At 37.5% G+C, this 12,061-nt stretch overlaps 1 protein-coding gene across 1 annotated transcript in view; it reads right to left on the bottom strand.

Moving 5' to 3' along the window:
* ARHGAP15 (Rho GTPase activating protein 15) overlaps positions 1–12,061 on the bottom strand; it is a 313,229-nt gene that overhangs the window by 283,289 nt on the left and 17,879 nt on the right. The window lies entirely within an intron of this gene.

The following is a 12,061-nucleotide window of genomic DNA, read 5'->3' as shown; positions in this document are numbered from 1 at the left end:
AAATACATCAAGAATCTCAACAGCTGTATAACTGGTTAGATGTTTTATACCCATTTTACAGAAAAGATACTTATAACTTCAAGACCAAACAAGTTACTGAAGAAACCAGAGAAAAATGCGTGAATAAGCACCAAATATATCTGTTATCCTTTAATGTCTGTAAAGACTATTTCTAAACACTCCATGACTGGAAGGCTGCAGCAATATTGGGGTCTGATTCTATAACTGTTCCCAAGGGCTAAGTCCTCGATTTCCTCAAGTTCCCTCTTTTCCAAGAGGAAGCCAGGATAATTATCTGTGACTCAACTCTACAAAATCATTAGACTCCATTATACTATTAAGATTAAATAAAAGATACATCACAAATCAAGGGTTTGGAAGAACTGAACAGCATTTTACAACTATGCAACAAAGAATACCAAAAAATATATGCATACCAAAAAGGTATGTATATTTTTTTTCAAAACTTTTACTGTTTAAATTTGACGTTACTCAAGAATAATATATTTTGGGGTCTAGATTCTGTAAAATTCAGTGATGTTCTCATCTTTTAATTGAGGTCAAAAAGCAAACAACAAAATATGGTTTTAACTAGTTTTCACTGTATTCATCATAATGCATTCTCTTTTTCTCTATTAAAACAGAGTTAATGGAGAGTCATAATGTATTCTGTTTATATTTAACTGTCTGAATATAGAAAATGTTCTTAATTAATCCAGAGGGCCACGCTCAAAAAACAGTTAAACATATTATGATCCCATATTTTTTCTCCACACATTGCTTTTATGTTTATTTGTAAGCACTAACATTTTTAAGCCTTGAAATCTGTATCCTAGATATTGCTCTACTCTCCTAGTCAGAGCTAATGAGCTTAATGAATTACCAGTTCTAAATTTAATACAAACATTTCAAAGAAAGAGATAAAACATTCTTCACAATTCAAAAGTTTCTCTGACCTATTTATGAAGAATATCACTTAACAATTTCATTAAGGGTGAGTAACAGCTGGTGACATGGCTGTGTCCTAAAGTGTTTTTCTCTCTTAATATTCTGCATCTTAAGCAATCGAGCTTTCATAAGAAATACTTTAGTTAGTGGCAGTACCTCCTTTGGGGAGAAAAAAAATGTCAGACCACATTTTCTGTATTTTGCAATCTTGTTTTCAGGAGTGTCATGTTCCTGTTTTATTAGCATGTAGGGTAAACAAGAATGATTTGCTGATGCTATTGAGAGAACTTCTAAGATTACAGTCTTTCCATTTAGATTTTGGATGGAACTTAATATTAATGCAAGCAGAGGCATGTATATAAATTCAAAATAAATTAATTCAATTTATCTTTTTCTTTACTATCCAACAACTCAAAGTCCTATGGTGCACAAGACATAACTAAACTATTCAGGTCTAGATCGTAGGAAACATTTCTTACCCAGATCCTCCACTCTTATTATTCTTTAACATACAGCAGAGCATATTGCCCAATGATGCTTTCTGAAATAGATTCTTCACTCATCCAAATTAAATAACAAGACACACTACTACTCCACAGCATCTATTTTAATATTTAGTTGCTATCTCCGGGAATTGTACTTGTCTACTGGGGGCCCTATGCATCTTTGTGAAGTGTACAGCACTGATCGGAGCTTTTGGTCTGGTCTTAGATTCAGCGTTCAGAGCATTAGCAAATGAAATGCTCACATTTGATACATGCTAGAAATAATACCGGAGGCACTAAACCCATCCACAACCAAATAAAGAAGGGAGATAGTAAAATGTACTGTTTTAGTAGCACTAACAAGTTATTCATGGTACTATAATAAAAAGACAATAGAAAGATTTCCAGGAAGTACAAATGTAGAAAAAAAGATTAAATTCCAGGTGTAGATGACATTACGTGCCAACTTCTTTGCTATCTGCAAAGCAGAAATGTTAAGGAAAACTTCATATGTACAATAAGAATAGGCCTTTTACCTGATCATTAATGTGATACTTTGCAGTTTTGCTAAAGTGGTGAATATTTCTCTTACAGGACAAAAATAAAAGAAATTCCTTTGTAGGCCAGGAGTGAGCAATGTAATTTCATGCAAGAAAGTCCTGAAGCTCCTACTGGAACAACCAAATGCCACAGCTACATAAACCAATCCATACACAATCCGTAAGCTACATAAGCTCTCTTGAAAAAAAAAAAAAATATATATATATATATATATACACACACACACATATATATGGATAAAAAGTGGAATTAATGGAAACAAAGAAATTCTTACTCATTTCTACCAGTCTCTTAGTTTAGGAATGGAAGTTTTGAAAAACTGAATCAAAACAGCTTGAAAAAAATCAACAACAACATTCTTTAATAAGATGGATTTTATAAAATTAAATCAAGCCTTACACAAATTTGTTCATAAATATATTTCACAGATACTACTGAATGAGATATCTGTATCACTTCTTTTATGTGAGTATTCAGTCCAGTTTTAAAATGTTCTTAGCCAGAGAGCCTGGGTAACAGTACTCACATTTCTTCAAAAATAAAGGAAAACTGAAGAATTATGAAAAAAAAACAAAAACTAACAATTTTCAATGGTATATTTTTGAGCTAGTCAAATATTCAAAGGAAGGTCTGGATTGATTTCATTCTTTCCTGCAGTTTTTAATAAGTAGACCATAAAGGAGATGGTTTGACATTTTTTTTCTCTATATATCTCCATTCGATTACCCTAATAAACTGAAGCAAAACCTAAATAACAAGTGTCACAAGTCCTCTACCTCACCTCCCAGGGTATGATGAAAGGCAGAGATTTACAGGAGAAGTTCGTGAGATCCCTTTTTGGGAAACACAGCTTATCAGCAGTTTTCTGATTTGATGAACATTCTTCAGTCAGCAACAATGTCACCTGCAGCATTAAAAATCCACTCTGCGAGCACTTGCAAGTCTGTGGGCAAGTCTGGTTTTGTTAAATTCAGCCTCAGCAGCTCCCCCCCTTCACTTAGCTAAAGGGTATCCATCTCCTACCAGAGTTATTCCAGCATCTAAGCACTAATCCGTCATCATACTTCCTACAAAGGCAAAGCCTCCATTACATATGCCTGGTATCCCGGTGAGAAGGGACAACCATCTGACAACTGCTATTTTAACATTAATGAAGTAATATACCATAACCTGATGTCCAATTTCATTTCTGTGTTCCCATTTGTTCTTTAAATTCTCCCTCTTTTTTGGGAATTCGTCACCACTAACTCATTGCTAGCCCTTTCAAATAGCGCAACATTGATTTAAGAGAGACTTGGAGGACTGATTTGGATTTTATTTCCCATTACAAGCGTATTTCTGACCTAATTCATCTAGTCACTGAGAAGCAGCATACTTCTTTCTGGTTTCAACCAAACCTAACAAAACCAACTGACATTTCTCAAAAGGTCGAGGCAGACTGCTGCAATGCAACCTATAGACAGTGAATTATTTCCTGAAACATCACTCTGAATTCACTTTTATCCCTAAATAATTAAGGTAATTGTAAGACCTTCCTAGGTGGTTTCCAAGGTTAGTGAATAAATTATTAGCCATAGATTATATACCCACAAGTCAACCTGTCAACTCAGAAAGCCATAGTTTTCTCAGTCACCTGGTGCAGCAGAGCTCTGCTTTGGATGAGGAACCCTGGGATGACATGCCTGTGGTTGTCTCCATTGGCCACCCTACTTCTCCACCAAGAAGGTGGTTCTCATGGAAGTCTTTGTCAGAATTCTACCAAAAAATCACCACTTTGTTCACACTTTGACCTTTCTTCTTAGGGGTCTAACTATTGTTCTGTTTCATCCTACCCACACTGCAATCAACTATCAAGGAGATTCTTTTACAAATACCCCCAAAAAGAAAGAAAGCCCCTACTGTCAAGAACTTGCTCCTGCATGTTGCTCAGCTCTGGACTTAATCCAGCAAAGCACTCTCCAATGCACTTAAGTGTTTCTCTGGAACAGGGCCAGAACACTCAGTTCTTTATAGGATCGAACTTACTGGTGGCAGCTTGAAAGTTTGCAATAAAAGTACAAACTAGTCACATAAACTTTTGTGAAAATCATTCCCTCAGAGAAGGAGGGGTGATACCTGATTTAGTGATGCCTGTGGTCATTTTGTTCCTCGTCACTCTGGTATGGCAGTGACAGCTCATAATTGCTTAGATAGAGAAACTTAAAAATCTATTATACCATTTCTTAATAGCCCCATCTCTTGAAAGACACCTTGACTATGGCAAGAGAAAGGAAAATCTTGTAACATTTCACTCACTGCTGTGCTCCAAGTGATTTGTTTTAAAGAGCCGGTCTTAAGCAGTATGGCAGGTCCATCATTATCTACAGAAATTATTTGGAAACAACTCTGATATGATAAAGTTTCTCTTATGCTCTGAAAGGCATTGAGAAAACCCCATGAGGCTTCCCATTCAGAGATGCTCCTTTGTCATCTTGGAAGGCAAGAGTTTTTGGCCCATCCTCAAGAAAAGGATGCGGTCAGGAAACAGCGGGGGCAATCCCCTTCCCACCCATCTCTCAGTGCCTTGCAGCCATGCAATAGCTCAGCAGAAGACCCCGTTCAGCCCCAGGGCAAGCTCCCCGTGTCCCAGCAGCTCCTTGCCCACAGCTCTGGCCACCGGTTCTCCTGGCTTGCTTCGGAGCCCTCCCACCACTGTCCGCCAGAGGCTGACTTTAGAGCCACAGTAGGAGTTTTTCTCCTTGCTTGTCCAAAGATATTTCTTCGGAAGAAAAAGTAATAGAGACTACAAGGCAGTGTAACATGATGTTAGCATGCTCTGATTTTTTTTTCCTGAGGCTTGCAGGGAGATAGAGGCATAAAGTGCAGTTTCAGTCCTGTCCCCACCAGCCTTCCTTCTTCTCCCTCCCCATCCCCAAGTCCCCGAAATCTCATTACTACGCAGGTGACCGAATGCTTTCCTCAGAAATAGGAACTTGAATGGATGGAGCCTTTGTGCGCTGGCTACAGACCAGATAATCTCTCTATGCATCATTTAATAAGAAAACCACTTCACAGTCCTTACAGGCTTGAGTTTGTTACATATGACATGCTCTCAGCAGAATCTGCAGACTGAAGTCAGTGGGGAGAAAAAAAAAAGGGGGAAAAGAAAAAGCAGGATTGTGTTGCGTTCCCTCTGCATGTCTCCCTTTGAGCACACTGCCCTCTATATTCAGTTCAGATCTCCAGAGTCTGTGAAAATAATGATAATGGTTTTGCTTCCCTTGACCTCTTGCTCTCTTATAAATCAGAATCCTATAGACCTTTCCCACAGTGAGAGGGTCCTCCTTCCTACTGCAGCCTGTGAAGGTAGGTATTTTATATCAAGGCAATTTAATCACGTGGGAGTGCTCTCTGGCTTCAGAAGTCACTGTAGACAAGCACCACAGTGCTTTTTTTCTTGTGGAAACATCTCAATTTATTCAGAGGCTTCATTCATGAAATAACAGAAAAATCATTATTCAGATTCTGGTTTAAATTTCAGCTGGTGTCGGGATGAACTTTGTGATCAGAGGATAAATCGTGATTTTGATTACAAAGCATGGTCTGTTTGAAACTATATCACCTACTTTCCCCAAATTTTTGGAGGAATACTCCAAATTTGGGGTACCCAATTAGGGCTGATATTTTAACTCCAAGGGCAAGCCTGCAAGAGGCACTAGGTATTTTTCTCCATTAATGTCTTGCCGTTTCCCAGGAGCAGATTTTCCCTAAAGTAGGAGCCCTTTTGTTCCTCTCTAGCTACCCAAATGGACTTTGAAATTTGTCCAATTGATCCTTGCTTTGAGGGAGTCCCAGCTGATGTCGTTGGCTTCATTTGCAGCCTTTTCAGGAGTAGGATATCTGCCAAAATCATATCTGGAAGAGGAGACAGCTACAAAAGGTTCTTACCACCCATATAAGTAAAAGAAATCCTAAGGCTGCTCTAAACTTGACTGCGGATTGCTCAGATTCGTGTACCTGGGGGTCAAAGCCTGACAAAGGGACCAACAGCTGCAGTGCATCTAATCCTAAGGTTTTCCGACTGGAAATCAGACTGGAACCTGGTATCAAAGCTTCAATGTGCCTTAATTGTATTAAATACAATAGTCATTGATTCAAGAAAAGAGCATTTAAAGCAAAGCTTTTTATACATTTGCACTAGCCTTTTCTGTTACAGCCTATAATATGTAACAAATACAGCAACGTGCACACTGTGACAGCATTCATCCAGCCACACACAAAAATATATATTATGAAATATATTGATAAGTTTCCTATTCATATTCTTCTATACACAATGTAGTTGTTACTTTTGGTCCTCCATTTGATTAGAATATATTAATCTTAACTACTGCAGGTGCTTTGCTAAAATTACAGATGATAGAGGAAATAAGGAGTGAAAACAGCAGGAGCAAAAATGCAGTAGACATCAGTATTTCAGTGTTCTTTGCCTCTGACATTTGCATCTGCAAAAATGTGTTCTTTGATGTTATGTCCATAAAAGGTAAAAGTCAAAGTTAATACAGGCAGAGAAAAATGATAGATTATCTTTTCACATCCCCTTTAGATCTTAGAAAAATAAAGACAGCAAATGTGGGAACTTGGCTAAGACAGCAACTGTGTCAACAACTCTGACCTGAAACTGCACCCCAGAATAGTATTCTCAGGGCAGAGGTGCAAGCAAAAAATCATTACAGCTCGCTAATGTAAGTGTGCAAAAACAACCAGAAGAATTGCCTTTACAAAATCACATCCAGCACATACATTACAAACAAAATGCACTCAAAAGCTCAGTCTCTCCTGAAAGGACCGTCTCAACAGAAAGAGCATAATTAACGTTGATGTCACACTCCTGTAAGTCATCAGTTACTATATTCCATATGAATGCCTTTGTATAAAATACTGTTAATATTCCTAGACAAATTCACAGTCCTGTCTAGTAGGCTCTACTTTAGTGCTTGTCTTTATCCTGCCTGCCTAATTCTTTCTCTCAGATTTAAACAAGCCAAAAACTCACCTTATGCTACTGCAGAAGCAATTTTTATTTTTGAAGGTTAATCCAACTCAGCAGGATTTAGGGATGGCACTTTTGCTTGGTCGTAGGCATGTTGGCTCAGGCCAGACAGCTGTTTGGACATTCTCCACTGGGAATCTTGCCCTCAACACCCACAGTTGATGCACATACATGGTCTACTGGCTGCCTACTTCCATGCCCATCTGTTCACATGGCATGGTGCCCACTCACAAGTTCGCTGGATCCTTGCCCTTAGTGTGTAGATGCCAGGCAATGATGGGCTTAGATGGGCAGCCTGCAAAATACTGAAAGTGATCATTTTTTTCCTGTAGGAAGTCCTTCCTCTGCAATAGCACTGAAGCATGGACACCACATGCTACCCTACACTTAATAACACCTGTGGACGTATACGTGCCAGAAATACGAAGGCTAGGGTAGGGGGAGAAATGTACTGAGGGGGATCGGGGGGGGTAAAGGAAGGAAAAAAAAATGAATGATATGATGAAATTGCATGGATTCCTGTCTAAGAATTGTTCTACATTGCAAATGGCAGTGGAAGGATACCAGAGTTAACTTGAAACAAAGTGGTTCAAGCATCAGAGGAGCATAGCCATGACCACAGGAGCCATAGCACAGCCGAGTTTACACTGCTTCCAATACCAACTTAGCTTAAATCTACCTTGGGCACCACACGTCCCAGTAGCTACAGTACATAAAAATCTGATATGGGTCATAATGAAAGCAGTGAGAGCCAAATCAGGCCTGTCTAAAATTGTTCATCAATGCACATTCCATATATACTCTACAATATAAAACATTCTGCAGAAGACATTGGCACCGGTTAAGGTGCACAGTAAAAAATAGTCATCTTAATGAAGATCCATTTTAATTTGTGTCATTGTCCTGACAAATAACTGAGCAAACCCTACTCGATATCAAGGCACTCTTTTTAATAAAAATTAGTAGCAATGAAAAGTTTGTCTTTGTTTTTGGGGTGGGGGAAGGTCCAAAAGCTTCTTGAAGATGTTTTAGGACAAAATAGTAATATTAAAATTAGAATATCTTTCTCTTCCCTAAGTTTGATTAACAGTAAATCAACACTTAACAATTTAATTACTTTAAATAGTAAGCTGCCTAACAAATTAATATTTTTGTTAATTGTCCTAAAAGAATATGCTTTATTAACATCTTACTTGAAGTTTACTTGAATAACCTTTAAGTACTTGTAAAACCCATGTAGTTTTTATAGACTATTTATACCTCTAGCTGCCCTTCATACATTGTAGGAGAGTCATCAGAAAAGTTGCATACTATGGTTTCTGGTCTTTTACTAGATAACTGAAGCTTTCAAAAGGAAGAAGAAAATCAAAGAGATCCAAGCAGCAAATATTTCCAACGGAGCCTTCCAGGACTCCCAGTTTCTGCCAGCACTGGCGAGCAAACTATCACACTTACAAACACTCATGGAAAATTAATAAAATGAGTTGCAATACCAATGAAACATATTCACAGAATTATTCTAACAAGTGTTTTTTTGTTTTGTTTTGTTTTTTTCCCTCTTGTTCTTCCTCCCCCTTGCAGGGTGCACCCCAACTCTGCTTTAATGATTTCAAATGCTTGCTAGCAGGCTGAAGAGAGATATAAAAGCAATGGCATGGCTGGATCTGCAGCCTGGCTTGGGGCTCTCATCTAGTCAGCAGTGGAAGCCTGTGCTGGAAGGCACATTTAGGCTGTGTCTAACTTAGTGTTTATTCTGGGGTGACTGGATTTGAGAGCACTTTCCCTACCCTAGAGAATTGTTTGCTACACGGAGACATCCGTCTTGTCTTTGAGCATGCTCCGCTGAATCAGTCATGTGTGACGCCTTGATCTGTTTTGGTCTGGACATATTTTCAAATCGTTGTGTCCAAGTTTCACAGGAGCAGTGCTGAAAAAGTCCTGGCTCCCGAATGAAATTAGATTTACATGGAACACAAGCCAAAGAAGTCGCTATGAATGTCCAGTGACAAAATCAAGGAACCTGAACAAAAAAAAAAAAAAAAAAAGTTTTTTTGGTCTCACTTCCAAGCTTATTTCATCTTCTTTAATCCATCCGAATGGGGGGGGAAGAAACAGTGAAACTACCTCTTGTATAACTTTTAGGTTGCTAATTCCAGGCAGTACAGGAGTAAAACACTGGCTTTTACAACGGAAAAATCCATTGTTTTGGTCAGTACAGGAATTTCTGCAAAGTATATTTTTAATGTGATTGGAAGGAACATCTTCGAACACAGCTTACAGCTGAAAAGCCCGTAATTAAATCTTATTAAAAGCTAGTCAGAGATCAAAATTAGAGGCTGTAACACACAATCACTTGGATACCTGTCAGCTTGATAACATCTAGATGGCCATCCAGTTTGCCACCTGCTCCTGCTTCCCTCTGCACTAATAACCTAAGTAAGCCTGTGAATGTATTTCCACCTCTGTTGTCTCATATCATCAAAAACTGTAATCTCTCTTGAAAAAAAGTCAGTATTACTTATCAGTGTTGTTCAGAAGACCAAAGTACATTGCACTAGAAGAAAGAATGAAGCAAAGTTTTCAAGCGGATTTTACCAGGTGCCATTATAATCACTAACATGAAAGAAATAGAGTAATCAAAATAATAACTGATCCGTTTCAAGTAGCTTTTTAAGCAAATGGGCAATTTTGCAAAGGTCAATTAGCGGGATGACTCCTTCCTATTCTATGTGACATCATCACATTTTGCTAGAAAAAGACTGAAAATATATGAAGTCTTTCTTCTTTTTTCCTTTGAGATTTCTCACTTTTACTCTTAATCACAACCTTGCAGCAAACCAGGTAGAACAGCAGTGATTAGCAATGATTGTTAACAGATTCTTAACAGTTACTCAGCACTGGGATTCTCTACATGCAATTTACCTTCCTCTCACGCAAAATTAGTATCCTAGCTCTCTTACCAAGAATTGCTGTTGGACTAGAAATAAAATAATGCAAAAGTTAATTTATATACACACACACACCAAAATTACAAAATTAACTCCTCAAATTTGTATTTGTCTGCAGGGCTCTTGATTTGTTTCTGTTTTTCTTTTTTGGTGTTGTTGTTTTTTGGTAACCTGTGTAATAAAGTCATCCACTTGTGTTTCAGCAAGCTAAGAACTATAATTGTAAAACACTATTGTCCACATTGCCTAAATATTATTTTATTATTTTCCCTTCATAGGCCAAGAAACATTTCAAGTGATACTACACACTCGTGCTTATTCCATAAATTGGTCCATGTAGCAAAGGTAATGTGCAAGAGAAAAAAGGTGCGTATTTCTGATCTAAGCATACTGAATCTCCTGGTTTTAGTCTTGTGGCATTACACTGACAGCAAATCACATAACAGTAATACAGAAGATAAAGAAAAGAAGAAATGGAATTATCCAGTTTGAAACTTCTGAAGCGTCTAGACAGACTGGAAATTGCCCCTGATTTGATTTTCCTTATTCTGTTCTGATAGAGAAGTAACCTACCTTACATACAATAGAAAAACCTCAACAAAACCAAACAAGAATTGTCTGCTGCCATCCAAAATGCAGGCAGTGTATAAAGGTGTACTCTGGGAGGGCTGCTCAGAGTCACCAGACTTATTGCCAAAGAAAAAGTGCCTCAACAAAACAAATGAGTCAAATGTTATTAGAAACCATGGTGGTGCATGGAAACAGAAAGTTGACTGCATATTTCAGTCCATAAATATACATACATATAAACCACACTGTCAGTGAAGTCACTAACACACATTTCAACGAATTGAGGAATTTACCAATTCTCTTGATAACTTCCCACTTGTCTTTGCAAAATGTAAAAACATACTGCAACTCTCATTTTATTTTGGGGAGGGGTTCCAACTTCCAGAGATTACATTTTTATTGCCTTTTTCTGCTACATTAAAGAATTCTTTGGTATCCAACGTTGTCCCCGCATGTAGGTAAGAAGGAAATCAATTTGCTTTTTAATTTCTTTCAGGTACATTAAACAGCCTGTAGGTTCTTCATTGGTAATGTTTTGTTTTTTTCCCCCCCAACTTCCAATACCCCTTTTTTGCCTCTTCCTTGCATAATCTCCATTATTCTAGTATGAGTATTCTAGATTCCTTTTCATCAGCATGGTTAACAGAAATGAACATTTGCTGTCACCAATCTTTATCACACGGAGAGGTCAATCTCATTCACACTGAAACACCCACAGAAGCTACATTTTGCAGTAAAACCTCATAATATGGTTCCTTATTCTGGAAACAGCATGGCCTATGTTTCCCATATATACTTATATTTGGATAAATTAAAATGCACTTTCAGCCATTAAGCAATCCAGATCACTCTCCACGAGTGCCTTTACCCAGCCCTATTTGCCAGTCCATCAGTCTTTGCTTTATTTTAAAATTTTGTTAGAACTGTTCTATTTACTTCCATACCACAGATAAAAAGAGTGATTAGTGTCAGGCTTAGTACCAGTCCCTGGAGATCAACTCTAAAAATCCACCCAGTTGATGATGATTCTCCAGGGACTACTTTCTGAAACGTGTAAATTAATCAGTTCTTAATCCATTTAACGTGTGCTTCACTGATACAGCACATAGCTAATATTTAATCAGAATGTCACGTACTATTAAGTCAAATGACTTACAAACTTTCAGTATACTTCATAAATATGGTTGCCATTTTCAATGAGACTAGTAACAAAAAATAATGCCCCTATTTTTGTTTGAAAATTTTTATTTATTATTATTATTCAAATATGGTGATTGACAGTAAGAATAGTCTTAACTTGATTTCTTTTTATTTAAGCCCTGAAACAACTTTCCCATTAGTTAATCTAGTACTGCATAAGTCTAACCTCCCCACATTTTCTAAGTCATAACACCTTTTTTCTTTTTTTTTAAATGTATTAGAACGATAATCAAACCCTTTTTGAACCTCTCATAATATCCATGACAATCCAATATTTATTTAAGATTGAAATCAACAGGCAAAGATCACCTTAGAAA

The sequence above is a fragment of the Cygnus atratus genome, chromosome 6 (assembly GCF_013377495.2).
Source record: "Cygnus atratus isolate AKBS03 ecotype Queensland, Australia chromosome 6, CAtr_DNAZoo_HiC_assembly, whole genome shotgun sequence".
Lineage (NCBI taxonomy): Eukaryota > Metazoa > Chordata > Aves > Anseriformes > Anatidae > Cygnus > Cygnus atratus.
This window is presented reverse-complemented; position numbering and strand designations above follow the sequence as displayed.